We start from the raw sequence: 7,272 nt of genomic DNA, 5'->3' as shown, positions 1-7,272 counted from the left end.
GTTCTCTTCAGCAGAACATATGCTAAACTTGGAATGATTCAGAGATTAGCATGGCCCCTGTGCAAGGAGGACATGTAATTTAGTGAAGCGTTCCATATGTGAGAAAAGTACTAAACAATGCAGGTATCTGTCTATAAACGTGTCTATTTCCAATACTGTGACGAAAGGAACACCAGATAACAGTCCTTGCACAAAATATCAATGAACAAGCTTAATGACAATCAGCAAAAAGCAGTAGAAAAGTGTCTGTTCACATCAGTGTATCAGGGTGGTTAATAGAGTGGGGAGAAATTCAAGGGCATGGCAATCAAATGTTATACATGACATAGGACTGGGTTATTGACCACCCTCATTCTCACTCTAGAGATGACCTGCTTTCAGCCTATTGGAAGTGTATTACTTTTTTTTCTTTTGGTAGGACTAGTGTTTGAACTCAGCTTGTGCTTGTAAAACAGGTGCTCTACACTTTGAGCCACACCTCCAGTCCATTTTGCTCTGGTTATTTTGGGGGTGGGGGGGTCGCTCAAATTATTTGCCTGCGCTGGCTTGAACTATGACACTCCTGATCTCAGCCTCCCAAGTAGCTAGGATTACAGGCATGATCCATGGGTGCCTGGATGTGTAATCCTTTCTTAATAGACTTTACTGTCACTTTCACTGGAAAAAATGATTGGATTGTCATTTAAATAAACCAGTCATTCTTGTGTCTTTTAGACAACAGAGAACATGTTGATTATAGTTTGAATGATAGGTCTGCATGACATTGAGGCATAATCAATTTAATCTGCAAGCACAGTCTGATTATTTTGGATGTAAGGAAATCTTTCAGTTTTTAAATGTATACTGAACTTTAAAAAGCCACACAAACCTACAGGCATGCAAATAATGATATTTATACTGGGTAGCAGAGCACTGTACCAACCAGCATAAATTTTTTAAAATCTCTATAACTATTTCCTTAGAATATCAGCTAATATATAATCAACACAACTTCAATGAGTTGTAAATACATAAATAATCAATACATAAATTATTATAGTTGCTAATTTTTTGGCAGTATTGATGTTTGAACTCAAGGTCATGCATTCTACTTCTTGAACCATGCCTCCAGTCCTGTACTTGCAAATTTTAAGCCAAAATTCAGAAATCCAATTTTCAGAGTGATGGGTTTATTTATTTATATTTACTTTGTAGTGCTGGGGGTCAAATCCAGGGCCTTGTGCACACTGAGCTACATTGCCAGCTCATCTTGATGGAATCTTGTATAGTTAACAGTATTCAGACTTTAGTTCTAGATATAGTTAGATACCTTATAAGACAGAGAATAAATGGTTTTTCAGGCAAACATACACCTTTTTCAGATGTTGAGCTTCAGCTAAGTGGCAGTGGTTCATCTGTAATCCTAGCCACTCAGGAGGAGAAGATCAGAGGGAATCATGGTTTGAAGCCAGACCTGAGTAAATAGATCGCCAGAAACCATCTTGAAAATAAGCAACACATAGTTGGTGAAGTGGTTCAAGTGGTAGAGTGCCTGCCTAGCAAGTGTGAGGTCCAGAGTTCAAACCCCAGTACCACAAAACAATCAAACAAACAAACAAAACTGACCTTTGTTAGGACATAAGAAAACTTTTAATTTCAAAGCAAAAGTATTATATAGATTGAAATGCTGAAAATCACAAATCCTAGGAAAGGAATAGCTGTTCAAATCTGATTTTTTTCTCATTTTTTATTACGATAGATTAACAGTACAAGGAGGTTTCAGTACAAGGAGGTTTCATTGTGATAATTCTATACATGAGTACAGTGTACTTTGAACAAGTTCATAATATTCCCATAACCCTCCTCTCTCCATCCCCTTTCCCAAATAGTATTTGGTGGGTTTCATTATTCCACCTCTACATGAATGTATATATACACATATACATATATATGTGTGTGTGTGTGTGTGTGTGTGTGTGTGTGTTTATAAGTACTTTGATCATTTTTATACCCCCATACAGTCTTTCTCCCTTCCCCACTCTCTTCCTCCTGATTCCCACTTCCCAGACTCCCTTTTACACTCATGCTTCCTCCTCCCCATCATCATCATCGTCAGTTTTGTGTCTAGATTCCGCATGAGTGAAAACATGACACTTGGCTCTTTGGGCTTGTCTTATGTCGCTCAACATGTGACCTCCAGGTCCATCCATTTTCCTGCTAATAGCATAATTTCATTCTTCTTTACGATTGAATAATACTCCATTGTGTATATGTACCACATTTTCTTTATCCACTCATTGATTGCTGGGTCTGGAAGCTGATTCTAAAACATGGCTATTGTGAAGACAGCTGCAATAAACATGAAAGCTGACTTATACTCTTATATGTTGATTTACACTCCTTCAGCTATATACCCAAATGGTATAGAGATCCAGTTGTAAATTTTTTTGTGTGGTGTCAGGGTTTTAAGTCAGGGCCTATACCTTGAGCCACACTTGACCGGCCCTACTTTTTTGTGATATTTTTTGAGATAGGGTCTTTTGAATTGTATGACCAGACTGGCTTTGAACCACGATCCCGATCTCTGCCCCTTGAGTAGCTAGGATTACAGGCATGAACCACTGGTGCCCAGCTGGTTGTAAATTTTTGATGAACTTCCATACTGATGTCCATAGTGGCTGCAATAATTTACATTCTCACCCACAGTGTTTGAGGGTTCTGTTTTTCCCTGCATCCTCACCAGCATTTGTTGATGTTTGTTTCTTAATGATAGCCATTCTGACTGGGGTGAGATGGAATCTCAGTGTGGTTTTGATTTGCATTTCCTTTATGGCTAAGGATGCTGAAAATTTATTCATGTGTTTATTAACCATTTGTACTTCTGAGAACTATCTAATTCATTTCCCCATTTATTAAATGGATTATTTGTTATTTTGGTGTTTAACTTTTTTTTTTAACTCTTTGTATATTCTGGGTACTAATCCTATATCTGATGTGTAGCTGGTGCATATTTTCTCCCATTCTGTGGGGTTTATATGTTCTTCATGCAAAGTATATTATTATATAGGTATATTGTTTCAACAATAAATCATAAAATTAATTAACAATACGTAGAATTAACTGATAATTTAAGTAATTAACATTTTTTCCTAAAATAGTACTTTGAGGGAATATAAAGCTTTTTTTCTTTGTTTGGTGATACTGGGGTTTGAACTCAAGACTTCATGCTTGCTAGGCAGGCAGTCTACCACTTGAGCAACTCCATCAGTCCAGATTTCCATTTATTTATCAAAACATTTTATCAAGAAAATAATGCCAGATACTGGTGGCTTACATCTATAATCCTAGCTATGATCAAGGTCCGAGGCCCTGGGCAAATAGTTTAGGAGACTCTATCTCAAAATTACCCAACACACACAAAAAGGGCTGGGGGGTATGGTTCAAGTGGTCAAGTGACTGCCTAGCAAGCTCCAGGCCCTGAGTTCAAACCTTAGCACCGCCAAAGAAAATGTTTATGAAGCTGGGTGTCAGTGACTCACACTTGTATCCTAGCTACTTTGGAAGCTGACAGCAGGAGGATTGAGGTTTGAGGAAAGCCTGGGCAAATAGTTCATGAGACCCCCCATCTCTAAAATAACCAGAGTAAAATAGACTAAAGGTGTCCCTCATGTGGAAGAGTGCCTACTTTGCAAGCATGAAGCCGAGTTCAAACCCCAGTCCTACAAAGAAAAAAGGAGATTAAGGGGGATGTAGAGCTATTTCAGCTATGTATGCAATGCAATATTGTAAAATGCAGGGTAAAAATTTCCTAGTCAAGGACAAATGTGTGTTAACACAGTGTTTATCATGACTGACAGGGGGTGGTTAATCTTATTAATGACAAGGGGCTCAGCATGAGAAAACCTATGATAGGACTTATACTACCCACCAACAAAAAATACCTTGATTACTCCATTCTTGGAAAAAATGTGTTTTCTAAAATGTAATTTCTGTTGAGTTTTAAAAGGCCTCTTCGGAACACAGAATAAAAAGGGACTTGCTTACCTAAGTACCAGGAAACTAGTACACAGCATGCTGAATGGAGAAACTTACATGCATTTTAGGATCAGGAAGAACCCAAGGACACTCACTGCTGTTTCTGCTCTTTTCACACTGACCTGTAAGCTGTGCGTTGTGCTATAAGGGAAGAAGAAGAAAAAAATTGCATAAATATTGGAAAGAAGAGACAACATCACTACCTACAAATGATGACCCAAGATGGAATATATGAGTCAATGACAGAGAGGACGATGGTGCCAAAGAGTGTCAACTGGCAAGAATCACAGTGTTTCTCAGAGTTTTGCACCAGCAATCATCAAGCAAATGTATCATTTAGGAGTCATGCATGGTAGTGCACATCTATAATCTCAGAACTTGGAAGGCAGAGACAGGAAGAACACGAGTTCTAGGCCAGTTTGGGCTACATAGTAAGACACATTCTGGATGTCAATGAAGTACTTACTTTTCCAGTAATATTTGAAAAATTATTTTCTTCAATTAAAACATTTATCTCCTAGAGATGCTAGATGATTGGTGGATGGTACTAGTCTGCCGTCTTCACTTTCATTACAGACTTTTTCCTTTCAATCTTGTGTTCCTTTGTTATTTGTTGTATTCTTTAGTCACATGCTGTGATGCTCTTTTTTCTTTTTTTGTGATGCTGGGATTTGAATTCAGGGCCTACACCTTAGCCACTCCACACTTCAGCCCTTTTGTGATGGGATTTTTTGAGACAGGGTCTCCAACTGTTTGGACTGGTTTAGAATCGCAATCCCATCTCCAAAATAACCAGAGCAATAGAGCATCTGTATTGCAAGTGAAAAGACCTGAATTCAAACCTCAGTACTCCCCCCAAAAAGAAAAAACCTCAAAAACATAAACACAAGCCTTGTACAGGTCGCTGACACCTTATAATCCTAGTTACTCAGGAGGCAGCTATCAGGAGGATTTCAATTCCAAGCGATCCCTGAGCAAATAGTTCTCTAGACGTATATCAAAAATGGGAGAAGTGCCAAGTGCCTGTGGTCCATGGCTGTATTCCTTGCTATTCAGAAGGCAGAGATCAGGAGAATTATGGTTCTAAGCCAGCACAGGCAAATAGTTGCAAGACACTGTCTCAAAAAACACATCACAAAAATAGAGCTGGTGGGCTGCCTGAAGGTGAAGGCCCCATGTTCAAGCCCCATTACCACAAAAAAGTAGGTGGGGAAGAACAGGGGTGACAGAAGGGGAAGCATCAGCTCCTGGGGTTCTAAATGACTCCTTTGCCTGGATGTCCAAGTCTTTCCCAAGTTTTGGGGAGGTCTGGTGCAGTGTCTCCAAGTGGTAGAGTGCCTGCCTAGCAATTTTGGGGCTCTGAGTTCAAACTCCACTACCAGCAATCATTCAGTCAATACAAATCTGAAACAACAAAATCTGTAATCTCACAAAGATTAGGGGAAATGTCAGCTATTATTTCATTGGATAGGATTTCTGTTTCTTTATCTTATAACTCTTCTCTGTCATATATTATGATTGCATGCAACTGTGGTCTTTGAATGGCGTCAAAGATATCCAGTATGTTATGTTCATTGTTTCTTCCATTTTCTCTTTGTCACGGTCAGAATGTGATAGTTCATCAGACTTATCTTTTATCTTTGATATTCTATGCTCTTTTTAAAAAAATTATTGCAGTACTGGGGACTTGAACTCAGGGCCTACACCTTGAGCCACTGCACCAGCCCCTTGTTTGTGATGAGTTTTTTCAAGATAGGATCTGATGAACTATTTTCCCTGGCTGGCTTAGAACCAAAATCCTCCGATCTCTGCCTCCTCAATAGCTAGGATTACACGCCTGAGCCACTGGCACCTGGCTTCTTTGTTCTTCTTGATCTTGTCTATTGCTGTGGCTTTGCACTGCAGTTTTATTTGACTGACACAGTTTTTGTTTTCCAAGACTTCTCTTTGGTTCTTTCTCAAAATCTCTATTTCCTTCTAGAATTTCTGTTTCATGTACAACATGGTCTTCCGTTATTTCTTTGCATTCTCCTAGAGTTCATTAATCCTTAAAAAATATCTTTTGAATTCTTAATCTGGCACTTCATCCATTTCAATATGCTTGGAATTCATTCTTATAGAATTACGAATTTTAAAAGGTGCATATTTCTTGTATATGATTGCTGCATATACATTGCTATCTGTTGGGATAAATACCCCTTGTTCTCTTATGTGTATTGGAGGATTGGTTTGTTTTCTAGTGTTCTTTTAATTCCAGTTGGACTTTGTTGTATAATCTCCCTGTGGCTTCTCAGCTGTGATTAGTGAATCGTGACAAAAGGCATTCTATGTGAATGCCTGGGAAACTCATGTTCTCCTATGTCTCCCAAGAGTGGAGTCCCTCTGGTAATTTAGGATTGTGTGATATAGAACAGAGAATATGTGGTGAACATGATCTGAGGTAAGTCCTACAATGGGCATGGAAAACACTTTTAGGTGGTGTGTATTCCATGGACACTGTTTCTTTCAATATTTTACTTGAAAGTGATTCTGATATGTGCTGCTCCAGTTTTGCTGAAAGTTCTGATACAGCTAGGTGTTACATCCCCACTGGTTTTTATTGTTTTGTTGCTGGTTTGGGGCAGTACTGGGGGTTGAACTCAGGGCCTCCCACACCTTTGAGAAAAAATATGCATCTGGCATCTCTTCCCAATGCAGAGTCGAGTGATGCCTCCTAGGCAGCGCTCTTCCACTTGAGCCATGCCCCAGTCCTTTTGCACTGGCTATTTTTGAGGTAGACTTTTGCTTTATCCCCAGGATGGCCTGCTGTGTGACCTTCATTTTTGTGATTCCCCATAAAGCTTGGATGACAAAGATCTTTCAATCTCTGCCTCCCAAGTACCTAGGATTTCCCTTAGTTTAAAGCATACACCAGAGTACCAATGAGACTGGGTTGTGACCTCTTTGGGGTAAATTACTCTCAGCTGAGCTGGTTGAATATCTCTTAGGTAGAACACCGGCCTAATGGGCAAAGAGCCCTCTTTTTGATCCCCAGGACCAGAAAGGGGAAGAAGAATCACTGAAGAGTAAATAGACAAAAAACACAAAGTAGAATGCAAAGGAAAAATTTTTTAAAAATACAAATTATAAAAGGGGATAAAATGCAGAAGGGAACATGACAGAGAGGAGGAAAAGACCAGTTATAGAAAAAAAATAATGAAATGAGATAAAAGGAAGGGGCAGCCTCTCTTGGGACCCCTCCCATCTCTGGTGGATCTA

General features: G+C 39.2%; 1 non-coding gene across 1 annotated transcript; it reads left to right on the top strand.

Moving 5' to 3' along the window:
- Window positions 1–102, top strand: LOC141417014 (U6 spliceosomal RNA). The gene has a single exon (XR_012441648.1). It is a non-coding gene; the product is annotated as a U6 spliceosomal RNA (small nuclear RNA).
- The last annotated feature ends 7,170 nt before the right edge of the window (window positions 103–7,272 follow it).

Source organism: Castor canadensis, chromosome 14 (genome assembly GCF_047511655.1).
Source record: "Castor canadensis chromosome 14, mCasCan1.hap1v2, whole genome shotgun sequence".
Classification (NCBI taxonomy): Eukaryota; Metazoa; Chordata; class Mammalia; order Rodentia; family Castoridae; genus Castor; species Castor canadensis.
This window is presented reverse-complemented; position numbering and strand designations above follow the sequence as displayed.